Source organism: Sorex araneus, chromosome X, assembly GCF_027595985.1.
Source record: "Sorex araneus isolate mSorAra2 chromosome X, mSorAra2.pri, whole genome shotgun sequence".
In the NCBI taxonomy this organism is placed as follows: Eukaryota; Metazoa; Chordata; class Mammalia; order Eulipotyphla; family Soricidae; genus Sorex; species Sorex araneus.
In genome coordinates this window covers 195,438,095-195,456,643 of record NC_073313.1, presented here as the reverse complement: position 1 = coordinate 195,456,643, position 18,549 = coordinate 195,438,095, and the positions used below count along the sequence as shown (strand labels likewise).

At 39.8% G+C, this 18,549-nt stretch overlaps 1 long non-coding RNA gene across 1 annotated transcript in view; it reads right to left on the bottom strand.

Moving 5' to 3' along the window:
• Positions 1-13,173: 13,173 nt before the first annotated feature.
• The window catches only part of LOC129400161 (uncharacterized), a 28,456-nt gene continuing 23,080 nt past the window's right edge, over positions 13,174-18,549 (bottom strand). The window contains exons 2-3 of the long non-coding RNA XR_008627495.1: positions 14,717-14,988; positions 13,174-13,227 (exon numbers count right to left, since the gene is read on the bottom strand). This is a non-coding gene — a long non-coding RNA (uncharacterized LOC129400161). The remainder of the gene's footprint in view (positions 13,228-14,716; positions 14,989-18,549) is intronic.

Genomic DNA, 18,549 nt, shown 5'->3' with positions numbered 1-18,549 from the left:
CAGTCATTTTAACAATTATTCTTTCAATCCATGACCTTATTTTTCTATTATTTTGTGTTTCCTATTTTTAACAGACTTCTATTTTTAATGTCTTTCACCTTCTTTATTTATTTATTTTTTTTTTGCTTTTTGGGTCACACCTGGCAATGCACAGGGGTCACTCCTGGCTCTGCACTCAGGAATTACCCCTGGCGGTACTCAGGGGACCATATGGGATGCTGGGAATCGAACCCGGGTCGGCCGCGTGCAAGGCAAGCGCCCTACCCGCTGTGCTATCACTCCAGCCCCTCACCTTCTTTATTATTATACCTGTGTATTTGACTTTTTAATACAATTGTAAATGGGATTTTTTAAATATTCTTCTCTTCTAGTAATTCTTTATATGTACAAATAAAATATTTTTGCCTGTTACTTTATAGCCTGTAAACTTACTTATAGTACTTTTTTATGGTTCAAATATAATTTTGGTAGGGTCTTTGGGGTTTTGCATTTATATTATCATGTCATCTGTTAGTTTTATAGTGTTAGTTTTCCTTTTTCCTACTTTTAATGTCTTCTATTTATCTTTCTTGCCTGATTATTTGGTATTATTCAGTCTGGAAATATAATGCATACTCATGTTCACTGCAGTGATATTTACAATATCTGATATCTGGAAACAATGCGAGGGCCCAACAACAGATGTGTGAACAAAGAAGTTATGGTATATGTACATAATGAAATACTACTCAATTATGAAAAAATAATCATGCTTTTATTTCTTCAAGGATAAAACTAGAGGTTGTCATGGTGAGCAAAATAATTCAGAAGAAAAAAATGCCAGATTATCTCACTCCTGGGTAGTATATAAAGAAGCAAAGCAAGGGAACAGAGGTAGTGCCCAATGAAAACCCACTGACAAAAGACTTTGACAAAAGAACTAAAGTTACATTAGGATGGGGAGAGATAGAAAGGAGGGGTCCAAGAAACAGTAGTTGGAGAAATTTGGTATTGACATTGGAAGGGCAGTCATACTGTATCTGATTGCATTCTAATGAATTCTTGAAGAAATTTAGTTGAATAAATGAAGTTGTGGAACATTAAAAGCCTATAACAACTGTATTGTGAACAACATTGAAAACCATGGTCCTTAAATAAAGTAAAAAAAGAAAACAACTCATATTTGAGCTGAAAGGCTAACAACTAATTACTATCTTGGACAAATCTGTAATCTTTAAATTTGTTTCCTCATTTTAAAATGAGGATAAGGGGCTGGAACAACAGTATCGCAGGTAGGGCACTTACTTGCAAGTGACCCCACCCAAGTTTAATCCCCAGAATCTCATATGGAACCCCACAAGCCCTCTAGACATGATCTCTGAGCATAGAGCAAGGAGTAAGCTCTGAGCAATGTAGGATATGGCCCAAAAAACAAAATTTATTAAAATAAGAGGCCAGTAAGATAGAACAGCAGGTAAGGTGCTTGCTTTCCACACGGCCAGCCCAAGTTTCACCCCAATCTCCGGTACCCCAAATAATTCCCTGAACCCAGCAGAAGTGATCCCCAAGCACAAAGCCAGTTGTAAGGCCTTAACGTAGCTGGATGTGATCCAATAACCAAATAGAAAAAAAATGAAATGAAATGAAAATAATAATTGTATCTACCCATTGAATTCCTAAACATTATCAAAATATATAATGTATAGCCCAGATAAATCCGGAGCCACTGAGCGTGAAGCGGACCCTCTGCGCCTAAAGACTTTGATTCCAGAGATCTAACACATTCGGGCATCCAGCGCAGCATCTAATAGCAATGCAATGGGACCGCGAACGGGGCTACAACTCTGTGCTGCCAGGGGGTGGGTTTTTTTTCCTCCCCACCCTGTCTTCCTGCACGGAAAACAGCGGGTTGGCGGCACCCACATGGCAGGCGCCATCTTCTAAGACTCCAAACCCAGAGGTATTCGGTTTTTACTTTTGGGGCTCCCAGGAACTCATGGGAAGGGGGCGTAACCGGCACGCCCTCAGCCCAGATAAATCCGGAGCCGCTGAGCGTGAAGCGGACCCTCTGCGCCTAAAGACTTTGATTCCAGAGACTTCTTACAGCAATGCACTGGGACTGTGAGCTGGGCTATGCAATTTCTGGCAGAATTTTCCCTGGACTTTATACAGAAATGCGACTTAACATTTATAATTGTCAGCAATGTGAAACGGTTCCTTTTGAACAGGTCTGACTTGGGGGTGAAACTCCAAATAATAACAGTAAGTTTTTGTTGAAATATTGAAGGTTATTAATGTAGCAGCCACCTCTCTGGACTGTGAACTAAGCAAAAGCCCCACGCTGGCCAACGCGGCGTGGCGTACACCATACTATGAGGCGCGGGAAGGGGAACGAGGGGGGAAAAAAAAAGGGAAAAGGAAAAAGGAAAAAAAAGAGAGAGAGTTATGTACTTGTAGCAGTGGGGCTACATATCTCTTCATTTCCAGCAATGGAAAACTAATTATCAAATGCTTCCTTGGTAGTAGGTCTGTCTCTCTTGGGTGGAAACTCCAACAACTATAGTGAGTTTTGTGTTGAATTATGGAATGTAATCAAGTTAAAGAGAAAATGAAGTGAAATCCATTAGTTATACAGTAGGGGGTAGGGGGTGGGGGCAGGGGGTATACTGGGGTTTTTGGTGGTGGAATATGGGCACTGGTGAAGGGATGGGTGTTTGAATATTGTATAACTGAGACATAAACTTGAGAACTTTGTAACTTTCCACATGGTGATTTAATAAAAAGTTAAAAAATATATATATATATAATGTATAATGCTCTTGGGATACTCTTAGCAAATAGTAAGATTATTGTTATTATTATTATGATAACCATTGTAACTATATTATTAATATAAAATATAAATTATATAGTATATAAAAATTATGTAAATATAAATTATATATTAATATATAAATATAAACTTATGTTTTTATAAATGTTATTAACAATTTTTGTCATTGTAAACTTTGCTGCCATCAATTTTTTTACATTCGTGATTTTTTAAATTTTTTAATTTTATAAAGTAGTTCACAATATTTGATTACATTTAATATTCAAACACCAATTCCACCACCATTACATCTTCCCACCACAGTATTTTAGATGTTTCTATCCCAAGCCCCAACCCCTGCCCCAAAGCAGAACCAAAATAATATATTTTGTATTGTTTGTTATGAAAAACCACTGAAAATGCTACAAAAAAGTTTCCTTAGAGGAAAGAATATGAAGATAGTTATATTTCACCCAGAGGCCATTAAGCCCTTCTATGAGATCACTAACATGCTGTTAAAGGTTGAGCCTTGTGTGCTGATATATATAAATATATATGTATTCTATATAAATATATATGTATATATTTATATATAAATATATGTATATATTTATATATACACACACACATATATACACACACATATATAAAATATTTCCCTCGAAGATTGGTTGCCTCCTACTTTGGACACCACCAAATGTGGTGCAATACTCTTAGAATATGGGTAGGGTGTGTGGTATGAAGTGTCACAAGGTCCAGGAATAGGTTCACTTCAGGAATAGGTGATGTTCAGCTCTAACGTGTGAAGAGTGGCCGTGAGCATGGTGGTGGTGGAGTTCTGGAGGTTTTCGGCTGCCGGGGCTGGTTCCCTTGGGGCGAGGAAGGTTCTTACCTGATCTCCTTGAGAGTGCCCCAAGTGAAACAGCCTTATGCAGGGTCCAGCAGCATGGTTATGCGAGTGTCATGTTATGCTCACTTCCTGGAGTGAAAGACATGTGACTCTGGATCGTGATCGATGATATAATTACCTGGCACCAGCCAGAGGTGGCTTATGAGTGTGACTGCTGAGCTGGTGGAGACAGGGGGATACAGGTGGAGGATCTCAGTTCCCAGTCCCATTGAACCCGAGTTCTCAGGCCACCAATATTTTTATACATGTCTTCTGGCACACTAGTGCAAAAGTCTTTTTTAACTTTTTTTAATTGAATCACCGTGAAATACAGTTACAAGCCTTCATGTTTGAGTTTCAGTCATACAATGATCAAACACCCATCCCTCCACCCGTGCACATTCTCCACTACCAATGTCCACAGTATCCCACCACCATTTCCAACCTTCCCCGGCCTCCATTGCAATTTCCCCCATAGTCTCTCTCTACTTTTGGACATTATGGTTTGCTGCAGTGAACATGTAGATGCAGATGTCATTTCTAGCAAAATCTAGTCCTTATATTCTTCAATGAATTGTGGTAATACAAGGTATTAAATTCAATAAAAGGTGTTAAATTTTATTAGATTAAGCTAAACTCTTTTCAAAAGTTATTTTGACATGATCATCAACAAAGGATGAAATTCTCGTTATTTCTTGTACTAGAGAACAGTTGGTGATTTCCACTGATTGTTTTCTTGCTAATTATGGGGATAGAAAATTCTATCATTATTTTAATTTTTATTACTTGACTCCAAGCCTGACGTGCTGAGCGCATGTTGTCTAATGCGAGATGGTGAGCCAGGTTTGAGAGAGCGCAAGTGGTTCGGGCAGCATCAGTGCCATCTTGCCTCTAATCAAATATGTTGTGGTAATTATGGAAAATGAGTAGGGTTGTCTTATAATGTGTCACACAGCTGTGAGAAAGCATGGCGTCAGTTGAGTTGTGGAGGTCGGCTGCTGGGGCTGGGTCCCTTGGGGCAGGGAAGGCTCTCACCCATTCCTCTCTAGGGAGGCCCGAGTTAAAACAGCCTGGTGTGGAGTCCGATGACATGGTTATGGGGGCCTCATTTTATGCTCCCTTCCATCCCTGCTGGAACTCTATGCAATTCCTGATGGACATCGCCAGCTGTTTTGTAAGATTCGGACAGAATGGTATTGGCAGGGTATGGAGAAACCACGGCAGCAGCCGCAGCATCACCACCTGCCCCAGCAAGGCCAAGTCACAGCGCCATCAGACATAGAGCCATAGTGGCAGTGCGCGCAGTGGCTGTCCACTGTGGGGTGCTGTCAGCCAACCACCAGGTGACCTTGAACTCGGTGCAGGCATTTGACCTGGCACAGACCCTCCAAGACAGGGTCCTGCTCTGCCAGCTGTTCAATAACCTCTGGGTACACTCCATCAATGTCAAGGAGATCAACCTGACGCCACAGATGTCCCAGGTGCTGCCCAGAGATGCAGGCAGTTGCGTGTTTGTCAGTGTGCAGATCGTTACAACATGCCAATAGACCAAAAGGTTACATTTGGTAGACTGGCAACACCTGTAAAGGTGATTAGAACCCATCCCAAAAGCCTCCATCCTTCTCAGAGAGCCCAGCAAGTCACTGAGAGTATACAGCCCACACAGCAGAGCCTGACAAGCTACCTGTGGCATACTCGATATGCCAAAAACAGTAACAACAATGATCCTCATTCCCCTGGCCCTGAATGAGCCCCCGATACACCATTCGAGCTAAATTAGCACAAAACAGGAACAAATGGAGATGTCACTGACTCCCACTCAAGCAAATCGATGAACAACACGATGAGAGTGATACAGTGATACAGTGATTTACTTGATTATTAATAAGTTTTACCAGTTTTCTATACTTTGGCCATTTGTATTTAATCTTCAAAGAAATTTCTTTTTTTGTTTTTATCCATTTTAAAAATTGATTTCTAAATTTTTATATTCACTTAATATTTTTAAGTATCCAAGTATCTAATACCAAAGAACTGGAGCGATAGCACAGTGGATAGGGCATTTGCCTTGCATGCAGCCAACTCGGGTTCAATTCGTCCATCCCTCTCAGAGAGCCCAGAAAGCTATGGAGAGTATCCCATCCACACAGCAGAGCCTGGCAAGCTACTCATGGCATATTCGATATGCCAAAAACATTAAACAATAAGTCTCACAATGGAGATGTTACTGGCGCCCGCTCGAGCAAATCTATGAACAACAGAACAATGCTACATCTAGTACCAAACAATTATCAAGAATTAAGGTTAAATAGAAAATAGACAAATAAGTTTTAATAAAGGAAGGGTTTTTAGGCAAAATGTGTTAAGAATTTTCATTTCTAGGTTGAAAGCTCAAAATCCAGTCATGATTTACAGGTATATTCTTCAGTTTTTACTTTGGTTCTTTTGCCCATACCAATAGTGTATATCAGTGAATTGGATGTAACAGTAAAAATAAATAAATGTTTATTATTTAAAACATAATAAATGAACTCATAATAAGAAAATAAAACTATATTACAGATATAAAATGGTCACTATCAGGATACCCATGACATTTTTCAAAGAAATAGATAAAAGACTCCTGAAATTCATATGAAATAATAAACCCCCACGAATAGCTAAAGCAATCCTTGGGGAAAAAAGGTGGGTATCATCACCATTCCCAACTTCAAACTGTACTACAAAGCAGTAGTACTTAAAACACCATGGTATTGGATTAGAAACAGATCCACAGACCAACGGAATAAAGTTAAATATTCTGTCACAGATTCAAATATATGTAATCACTTAATCTTTGTGGAACAAGGAAAGCCTGTGTGGAACAAGGAAAGCCTCTTTATCAAGTGGCACCAGGAAAACTAGACAGCTACCTGCAAAAAAAAAAAAAAATGAACTCTGTCCTCTGTGTAATGCCAGGCACAAAAGTCAGGTCAAAATGAATTAACGACCTAAATATCAGACCTGAATCCATTAGGTGCATGGAGGAAAATGTAGGCAGAACCCTCCATGACGTTGAAGCTAGAAGTATCTTTAAGGATGAAACACCATTGACCAAGCAAGTGGAAATAAACATTAAACAAATGGGATTACATTAAACTAAGAAACTTCTGCACCTCAAAAGAAACAATGACCAATATACAGAGAGAGCCAACAGAAAGGGAAAAAATATTTACCCAACACCCATCTGATAAGGGATTAATATCCAGGATATACAAGTCACTAGTAGAATTGTACAAGAAAAAAACTACAACCCCACCAAAAAATGGGGAGAAGAAATGAACAGAAGCTTCCTCAAAAAAAAGAAATTCAAATGACCAAAAGGAACATGAAAAAATGCTCTACATCGCTAATCATCAGGGAGATGCAAACCAAAACAACAATGAGATATAATCTCACACCACAGAGACTGACATACATTCAAAAGAACAAAAGCAACCCATGTTGGCGTGGATGTGGGGGCGGGGAAGAGACACTTTTTCACTGTTAGTGGGAATGCTGACTGGCTTAGCCTTTTTGGAAAACAATATGGGCATTCCTTCAAAAACTAAAAATTGAGCTACCATATGATTCCACAATACCATTTCTGGGAATATATCCCGAGGGTACAAAAAAGCACAGTAGAAATGACTACTGCACCTATATGTTCACTACAGCACTGTTCACAATAGCCAGAATCTGGATACAACCTGAGTGCATGGGAACAGATGACTGATTAAAGAAACTTTGGCACATCTACACAATGGAATACTATGCAGCTGTTAGGAGAGATGAAGTAATGAAATTTGCATATAAGTGGATGGACATGGAGAGTATCAAGAGTATCAAGTGGATGGACATGGAGAGTAAGAAGCTAAGTGAAATGAGTCAGAAAGAGAGGGACAGACAGAATGACTGCACTCATTTGTAGAATAGAAAATAACATAATATGAGACTGACACCCAAGGACAGTAGACACAAGGGACAGGAATACTTCCCCATAGTTGGAAGCCTGTCTCATGAGCTGGGGGAGAAGGCAGCTGGAATAGAGAAGAGAATACTAAGACAATGATGGTTGGAGGAATCGTTCGAGATGGGAGAAGTGTGCTGAAAGTAGATAAAGGACCAGACATAATAACCTCTCAGTATCTGTATTGCAAATCATAATGTCCAAAAGTAAAGAGAGACTATGGGGGAAATTGTCTGCAATGAGGCCGGGGAAGGTTGGAAATGGGGTGGGGGGGGATACTGTAGTCATTGGTGGTGGAGGATGTGCACTGGTGGAGGGATGGATGTTTGATCATTGTATGACTGAAACTCAAACATAAAAGCTTGTAACTGTATCTTACAGTGATTCAATAAAAAATAAAAGAAAACTAAAATTGTCAGTACTTGAAAATATTTCCTTCCAATTTTTTTCCTCCCATGTATAGGTGCATAATTTGCTTTTTCATATATCATGTGTTTTACTATCAGAACACAAAGGAGGAACTATATACTTTGCTTCATAATATTTTTGTCTTAATTGTCCTCATAATATTGTGTTTGCCAACAACTACATCTGACATTTTAATATACAGAACTACCACGTATACATGACTGTATCACTGTATCACTGTCATCCTGTTGTTCATCAATTTGCTCGAATGGGTGCCAATAACATCTCCATTCATCCCAGCTCTGAGATTTTAGCAGCCTCTCCTTACTCATTCCCAAATATTGGAGGCTCTTTCAGCATCAGGGGAATGATACCTGTTATTGTTACTGTTTTAATTATATCAAATACACCACAGGTAGCTTGCCAGGCTCTGCCTTGCAGGCGGGATACTCTCAGTAACTTGCCAGGCTCTCCGAGAGGCATGTATACATACATATATATGTATATATATATATATATAATTTCCTCAATGATTTTATGGAAAATAGATAGGGATTGTCTTATGATGTGTCATGTGGCTGCTTTCCCAGCTGTGCAGTCCGGGAATATGTTCACTCATGTGTGAGGCTCGACCCGAGCTTGTGGAAAGTGGCCTGGAGCATGGCGGCAGTTGGGTAGTAGAGGTTGGCTGCCAGGGCTGGGTCCCTTGGAGCAGGGAGGGCTCTCACCCGCCCCCCTCTGGGGAGCCCCAAGTGGAAACAGCCTGGCGCAGAGTCTAGTGGCATGGTTATGAGAACCTCATTTTTTTTGTTTATTTTTTTATTAGTGAATCACCGTGAGGTACCATTACAGACTTACAAACTTTCATGCTTTCATTTTAGTCATACAATGATCGAGTACCCATCCCTCTACTAGTGCCCATTTTTCACCACCAATGGTCCCAGCATCCCTCCCACCACCACCACTCTGTTCCCCCCACCCCCACCGCACCCCGCCTCTGTGGAAGGGCCTTCCCTTTTGTTCTCTCTCATTTTGGGTGTTGTGGTTTGCAGTAGAGGCATTAAGTGGCCATCATGTTCGGTCTATAGTCTACTTTCAGCCTGTTTCTCCCATCCCAAGCAGGCCCTCCTAGCACCCTTGGTGGTCCCTTATCTATCTGAGCTGCCTTTTCCCCCAGCATGTGAGGCTGGCTTCTAATCTGTGGAGTAATCCTCCTGGTACTTATCTCTGCTGTTCTTGGGTGGGAGCCTCATTTTTTTATTCTCCCTTCTGGAAGAAGCAACCATGAGTTCTGGAGGGTAACCAATGAGGAGATTATCTGGCACCAGCAGAAAGTGGCTTATGGTGTGACTGGATCACAAAGGGACCCATCCCTGGCATCTGACCTCCACTACCCAATGGCCGCCACGCCTCAGGCCACTTTCCACATGGGCAGAGCCTCATGCATGAGCAAAATCCCACAGAACTCAGGTAACACATGACTAATTTTTCAAACTATTTACCTACACTAATCAGAAACCACTATGTTTATTTTGTTTTCCTGATAGTTTCATTAAAAGAAGATATGTTAGTGACCAAAATACAAAGAAATTCAACAGAATGGGAAAGGATATTTACTCAATACCCATTGGATAAGGGGTTGATATCAAAGATATACAAGGCACTAGTTGGACTCAACAGAAAGAAAACATCCAACCCCATCAGAAAATGGGGCGATGAAATGAACAGAAACATTCTCAAAGAAGATATCTGAATGGCCAAAAGGCACATGAAAAAATGCTCTTCATCATTAATTATCAGGGAGATGCAGATCAAAACAACAATGAGATATCATCTGACACCACAAAGACTGGCCCATATCCAAAAGAACAAAAGCAACCAGTGTTGGTGAGGATGTTGGGAAAAAGGGACTCTCCCTCACTATTGGTGGGAATGCCGACTGGTTCAGCCCTATTGGAAAACAGTATAGACAGTTCTCAAAAAATTAGAAATTGAGCTCCCATTTGACCCAGCTATACCACTTTGGGGAATATATCCTGGAGAGGCAAAAGAGTATAGTAGAAATGACATCTACACGTGTATGTTCATTGCAGCACTGTTTATAACAGCCAAAATTTTGAAAAAACCCGAGTGTCCAAGAACAGATGACTGGTTAAAGAAACTTTGGTATATCTACACAACGGAATACTACGCAGCTGTTAGAAAAGATGAAGTCATGAAGTTTGCATATAAAGGGATCAACATGGAAAGTGCCATGTTAAGTGAAATGAGTCAGAAAGAGTGGGAGAGACATAGAAAGATTGCATTTGTCTGTGGAATATAAAGTAACAGAATGGGAGACTAACATCCAAGAATAATAGAGATAAGGACCAGGAGGTTTACTCCATGGCTTGGACGCCAGCCTCAAATGCTGGGGGAAAAGGCAGCTCAGATAGAGAGGGGAATACCAACTAAAGGGTATTTGGAGGACCAGCTTGGATTTGAAGATGCAAACCAAACGTAGACTATAGATCCAACACAATGGCCATTCAATGCCTCTAGTGCAAACCACAACACCCAAAAGGAAAGATAGAGCAAAAGGGAATGCCCTGCCACAGAGGCAGGGTGGGGGTAGTGGGAGGGATACTGGAATCATTGGTAGTAGAGAATCGGCACTGGTGGAGGGATGGGTACTCGATCATTGTATGACTGAAACACAAGCATGAAAGTTTGTAAATCTGTAACTATACCTCACGGCATTCACTAATAAAAAAAGTTTTTCAAATAAATAAATAAATAAATTTTTTAAAAAGAAGATATATTTATACTGGCTACATATTTTAAATAAATCTAAAAAATCTTTTAAATTAAAATAATTAAAAGGTGAATTTAAAAGGATTAATTTACAAAATGTTCATAAGCTTTTTCCTTCAAACTATTATCTTGACCTTTGCTTATAAAGAGAATTAATTTCGTGAATGGTGAGATGTCACTGTAGCTGCTTAAACTTTAGGAAATAGGAGTGGAGCAACAGTACAATAAGTACTGTATTGTTGCTTCTCTTCCATGCAGCCAACCTGTGTTCTGTCCCTGGCACCACATATGGTCCCACTAGTCCTGACAGAAATGACACCTGAGCTCAGAGCCAGGAGTAAGAGAGCCTGAGAATTAAGTACAAGGCACATTCCTTGTTTAAGATCAACCCTGATGCAATCCCCACCACCTCATATAATCCTAATTACCACTAGGAGTAATCCCTGAGCACAGAGCCAGAAATCTGAGCCCAACCTAGATTCAATGCCCACCACCACATGCAATTTTGAACACCACCAGGAATAAGCCCTGAGAACAGAAAGGTATATCCCAAAACTCCCAACTAAAAAGCCTACCCACAAAAAAAAAAATTATGTTGATATCTAACAGTTGATCCAGAATAAGAGCCAGAGAGATAATACAGAGGATAATGTGCTTGCCTTGCATGCAAATAACCCACATTCTATCCCTGGCACCCCATATGGTTCTTTGGTCACCACCAGGAGTGATTTGTGAATGTGGACCCAGGAAAGAGCCCTGAGCTCAGCTGGGTGTGGCCAAAATAGAGAAATGCAGATTTAATAATTTATTACATATATGAAGATATCTATCATTTTTTTTAGAAAAACACAGTTTTTGTACAACACTAGTATCAGTTAACATTTACAAAACGATGTTAGGCATTATTGTAGTCATTTTTAATATCTTCAAAGCCTATGTGAAATTTTTTATTTTTATTTATCTTTATTTCATAAAGAAGTAATCTGAAACAGAAACATTAAATAAGCCACCAAAAACAACAAACCTAGTAGTTAAAGTCAATTCAATCCCAAAAGTAGACTCTGGGGCCCTAAATAATAATTTATTGTTCTAATAGTTTAAGGAGAAGGGCCTTGAGCATGGCTGTGGCTAAACTCCAGAGGTCTTCAGCCTCCAGGAGCTCTGCTCAGGGCAAAGAGGGAAGCTGAAGCCCATCCCCTTCGAGGGGCCCCGGGGATGACAGCCAGGAGCTTGGGCAAGAGACTCTGTGTCGATCTCTTCCGGGAGCTTGCTTTTAAATCTCTGGATGCTGGCCATTGATGGGATTACATGGCTGGGGGGGGGGGGGGGGGAGGAGTGCAGTCCCTGGGTGTGACCGCCTAGCTACTGGATGAAATGGGAAATCTGGGCGGTGGAGGCCAGATCAGACGAGCCTCATGCATGAAGGTACCGGCAGAGGAACCCAGGTGTGTGGGACTGGGGCTGAGACCTCCAAGCCTACTCAGATTGGGACTGGGCCTCCTCCGTCCAGATTTCCCATTTCCCAGTAACTAGGCAGTCACACCCAGGGACTGCCCCCGGCACCATGTAATCCCATCACCAGCCAGCATCCAGCGACTTAAAAGCAAGCTCCCAGAAGGGAAGCAAAGCGGCCAGGCAATATCTTATAGCCTATTTCTCCCTCCGGAGAACCTGGCAAACTACCGGGAGTTTCCTGCCCACATGAGAGAGCCTGGCAAGGTCCCCATGGTGTATTCATATGCACAAACCAGGAACAAGCTGGGTCTCATTCCCCTGACCCTGAAAGAGCTTCCAATGCAGCATCGTTGGCAAGGACGAGTAGAGAGAGGCTTCTAAAATCTCAGGGTTAGGATGAATGGAGACATTACTGAGATTGCTCGAAAAATTCGATGATCAACGGGATGATGATGATGATGATGATGATGAATATTTTAAGGAATAATAAACATCAGTCAAAATGAGACTCAGTGGAAATACCAAGGTCATAGTTTCCTTCCAATACCTATCTAATCTAAGCAGAAAGTTAGGGCAATGTACCGTGCTACCTAAACAGATAAACAGTACTTCTCATTAAACGGAGTAATGGCCCTGAAAATAGTGGTGCACAAAATTTCAAAATACTATCCTTCTACAAAAGCAACAAATAAACTGGGAAAAGCTACTTCGAATTCATTTTCCAGAACTCTAAAACTTAATTTAAGAACTTACAACCAGGGAACTACTTAATGAAGACAAAGTGATAAAAGAGTGCTTTGCTGAATTGGCAAGAGTGCTTTGATATTGTAACTTACCCATTTAGCAGCTCCCACTTGCAGTTCAGCAGCTATCACGAAGGCCTTCTGTATTCCAAATACAAGTCTATGGGACCAGAGGGAACAACACAAATGATATACTCAAAGACCTGTAGCTCTTTTCTTTGTTTATTGGTTTTACTTTTGGACCGGGGGCAACACCCAGGACAGGGATCACTCCTGTGCTGAGAATCATATGGGGTGTTGGGCATCAAACCCAGATAGCTGCATGCAAGGCAAGTGCCAAACCCACTGCATTATTATTCCTGCCCCAAGAACTGTAGCTTGGGATATTGATCTATCTGATGGATCCTTGATAGAGTAACTCAAAGAGCTTCCTTTAGTTTTACCCACCTCATTACATCACTAAAACTAAAGTACCTTCCATGAATGGTGTTTGTCAAAATTACTTAAAAGAAAAACTATTAGAGATAGCCACTGGAATAGCAACAATGGCCAAATAAGCAAAACACTGACCAAAAACCCTCAAAAAGCTGTTAAGGAGGTAGATATTTGAGGATATTTGCATCTGTATTCACCAAAGATATCAGCTTGTGGTTTTCCTTTCTTGTATGTGCTTCTCTGATGTTAGTGTAGTCACTGTTTTATAAAACTGTGACATATTTCATTATCTGTTGTCATTTGTTGAGAGTCAGTGCCAGAGGTCCTTGTGAATGTGGAGGCACTTCAGCCTCTTACAACTCGTATTAGCCAGGAGGGAAGAGAAGCAAAAAGCTTTTTCTGAGCTCTGGTCATTTCTCATCCCAACACAGGATGGAAAACTGAAAAAAATATTATAATAAAGGTTTGTGGGGTCTTTTAAACTATACACACTGTACTACCTCAAGCTTTCCTCATAAGCATAAGGCCTCCAAACAGGCTCTAGGTCACTGCCTAAACTGATCCAACACAGGTTATAAAAGTACATTACTTTTGTGTCATTTTGAAAAAACTTATTCCCAACATCAACAGTTGGTCCTGGTTCTTCCACTTTTAAATGGTTTATGTTCCAAGGGCCAAGAGGATTGCCCCATAACTGGAAGACTGCTTCATGAGCGGAGGGGAGAAGGCAGATAGAATAGAGAAAGGATCACTAAGAAAATGATGGCTGGAGGAATCAGTCGGGATGGGAGATGTATGCCAAAGTAGATAATGGACCAAACATGATGACCTCTCAGTGGCTGTGTTGCAAGCCATAATGCCCAAAAGTAGATAGAGAGTATGGGGAATATTGTCTGCCATGGAGGCAAGGGGAGGGTGGGAAAGGGGGGTATATACCGGGGATATTGGTGGTGGGGAATGTGCACTGGTGGAGGAATGGGTGTTAGATCACTGTGTGATTGCAACCCAAACATGAAAGCTTGTAACTATCTCACAGTGATTCAATAAAAAAAAAAAATTTTAAATGGTTTATGTTCCCTTTAACTTGGAGAAATAAACCAGTTTTCATCAGCAAAACTCCATAATTTCCATAAGTAATTCTTTTTATGTAAAGAACAAGAACCTATCAACATTGCATATTATTCCACTAATATTAGTGTCAAGTTAATTCTTACCTCATAAAAATGTGTTTGGATATGCTCCATTCTTCTCAATTTACTGGAAGAGTTTCAGAAGGACTTGTTCTTTAAATGTTGGTAGAACACACCAGTAAAAGCATCGAGTTCTGAGCCATTTTGCTATTTTTGTTGCTGTAGTTGGGATATTTTTGATTACACACGGTCCTTACTATTTATTCATTTTACAGATTTTCTTTTTGATGATTCAGTCTTGATAGGGTGTATGCTTTTAAGAGTCTATCCATTTCTTCTAAGCTCTCGAGTTGAACCTACAAATTTAATACTCATAATAATCAGCTTGAATTCACTATTTATATTGAGTTATCTTGGAGGTGCTTTCTCCACAACCCTCCATAAACATACTTATAAAAGTTTTCCCAGATTGAATACCAGTGGGTAGCACACATTTATTTATTTGGATATCCTTAACTTCTCCAACTTCTGAGACTCTTCTCTTAATAACTAGTCAAAATGATTCAAACTTCCATTTCATATAACCACAAATAATCCAATTCCCCTATCTCTAATTTACCTCAAAATTTCAATGTCTGAAAAACCCTGCCTTCTAATTTTAACAATATTTTACTCTGAAGTCTGCCTTCTTCTGAATTTTCAGTTTACTCTCATCATCTTCCCTCCTGTAATTATTATTTCTGAATCACTTTGAAATGCCTCCTTGTTTTCAAAATCATTACCAACCATTATAATAGACTTATATTTATGCTTTATGCCTAATAAAGAATACTGTCCAGGAAATACTTGAATATTAAGTATTATTATTCTTATAATAACAGACACTACCTTTTATTTTTTATGAGATTCTTTTAATGCTTGTCATTTTTATGAGCTCCATTTCCATCTTGAGATTCTTATTTCATCTCTTTTATTCAAATCCCAAATCAGCCATTCATCTGACAGCACAATTAATAATAAATTTTTAATTTATGTTTAATATTATTTGAAAATTTTCCATCCTTACTATCTCCTCTAGGATCATGAAAACTCATATATCTTACGCCTCTATTATCTCTTAAGTACTAAAAATATGTAAAAGCCCTAATATTGAGCCAGAAAGATAGCACAAGGGTTAAGGCACATGCCTTGCACGCAGTCAACCTGGTTCAGTCTCCAGCACCATAAGGTCCCCCAAACATTGCCATCTGCATTTCTGGAGGCCCTGAGAACAGTTCGGGTGGCCCAGGAAATAATCCCTGGCACTTAAGAGCCTCATAGTCAGCCCTTGCATTAAATCACTGACCTAGTTGGCCAAGAATTGCCTCCTAAACACCACTTGCAAGCCACCTCTCTCTCTCTCACACACACACACACCAAAATATTATTAATAAATATTTAAATATTTTAATTTAGTAATAAATTATTAGAAATAAGTTAGCCCCAATCCTTTATCCTTAATTTTCATTAAAAAATGCAACATTGGGGGGCTGGAGCGATAGCAGGAAGGGTGTTTGCCTTGCACGCGGCCAACCCGGGTTTGATCCCCAGCATTCCATATGGTCCCCTGAGCACCGCCAGGAGTAATTCCTGAGTGAAGAGCCAGGAGTAACCCCTATGCATCGCCGGGTGTGACCCAAAAAGCAAAAATAAATAAATAAATAATGCAACATGCAGGGTCAGAGTAATAATACAATGGGTAGAACACTTGACATGCATACGGCTGACCCAAGTTCAATCCCCAGCATCCCATATGATCCCCTAGCCCCTGGAAAAGTGATCCCTGAGGGCAGAGCCAGGAGTAAGGTCTGAACAATACAAATGTGGCCTAGAAACTAAATAATAATAAAAATGCACCATGGGTAGCTGGGGAAATAGTACAGCAGTTAGGGTCTTTGCCTTGTGAATCTGGGTTCAGTAGCCTGGTATCTCATATGGTCCTTGCTATGCGTGATCCCTGAGTGCAAAGCCAGGAATAAGCACTGAACATAGCCAGGTATAACAAAATAATATAAAAATAGAAGGCACACACAAGAATCAAATAAAACCCAAACACCAAGTTAGAGAAGAATATATAATAAGATCAAATAAATAAAAACAAACTTAAGAAAAACCCAAAATCCTTAAAGATGGTAATAAATTCCCTTATTTCAATAATTCTGCTTGATGTCAATGGCCTGTCACCAACCAAGAGGAAAAACTGACAAGGAGTAAATTCTGGAAACAATACAAATGTCAAAGAACAGATGACCGGATAAAAGAAAAGTATGAAATATGTACACCAATGAAATACTACTCAAGTATAATAAAGATTAAATCATGGAGTTTTTCCACCATGTGGATGATATTGAAGTGCATATTGATAAGTGAATCAGTCAGAAGGAGAGAGACACATACAAATATGTATAATATAAAAATCCATAGTAAAGAAACAACATATGGACCAAAGCAACAGAATCTAAGAATGGCCTATAGAATGAAGTTTACCAGAGCAATGAGATGGGGGGATGTGGGATGGGGATAGTGAGACGGTGTGAGGGGTAAAGGGGCAGAGGTAGGTAGGTAAAATTCTGAGTCAATAGTGGAGGGGAAATGGGCACTATGATGTTGGTTCTAGTGTTAGAATGTTGTATGCATGAAACCCTACCACTTACAGTATTGCAAAACTGTAAGTCATGATAGCTAAAAGGATTTTTTTTAATGAATGAGTGGCTAGGAGGATCAGAAAACTAAACAGAATCTTCTTTTCTGTGAAACACACTTTACCTGTCATAATGTCACAGACTAAAAGTCTGAGAAACAATCATATAAGCAAACAGTAGAATAAGAATGACTAGAACAGTCAATATTTAGGACAGCCAATTTTATCAGGTATTATCCCTGGCACCCATGTGGTCCACTGCTAGGAAGATCACTGAATGAACAGCCAGGAGCAACCCTTGAGCATTGCTGGGTGTGGCTCAAAAAAACAAACAAAAAAAGAAAGGAAAAATTTAAACATTTGTAAGGTAAACAACACCACTAAAAGACCATTGTGTCACAGAGGAAATCCTGTTGCTCATTGATTTGTTCGAGCGGGCACCAGTAACATCTCTCATTGAGAGACTTATTGTTACTGTTTTTTGCATATCCAATACGCACGGGTAGCTTGCCAGGCTCTGCCTCTCGGGCACGATACTCTCAGTAGCTTGCCGGGCTCTCCGAGAGGGGCGGAGGAATCGAACTCGGGACAGCCGCGTGAAAGGCGAACACCCAACCGCTGTGCTAAATAGAGGAAAAAAAATAAATCCTGGAAGCAAGTGAGAATGAAAACATGAGCTACCAGAACCCATGGGACATGGCCAACTCTGTACTAAGAAAGAATTTCAAAGTAATATAAGATTTTATCAGGAAATAAGAAAATGCACAAATGAAAAACCTAATCTCATATCCTAAAAAAAAAAAAAACTAGAACAAGGCCAAAAATAAGATGCAAAGTAAATGGAAGGAAGAAAATTAAAATTAGAGCAGAAATCAACATTATATAAATCAAAAGTAGAAAAAAAACAAGGGTTTTTTAAATTAGCTTTCCAAGGAAGTTTAAAATCCCAGTTATAATCGTGCCAAAAACAAAGTATATAGGAATCAATAAGGGAAGTAAAAAACTCAATTATTTATTGAAGACTGTAAACCACTATTGAAACACAAAGAAGGTAGTCCAGAGATTGCTTAAAGGGTTGGAACACATACTCACATTGTACATTAAATGGATTAAAAATCTTAATATTAAGCCTGAATCTATAAGATACAGTGAGGAAAATACAGGCAGAACTCTTCATAGTATTAACTCCAGAAGAGCCATCAGTGATTTGACTTCATTGCCAAATAAAGTCACTGTC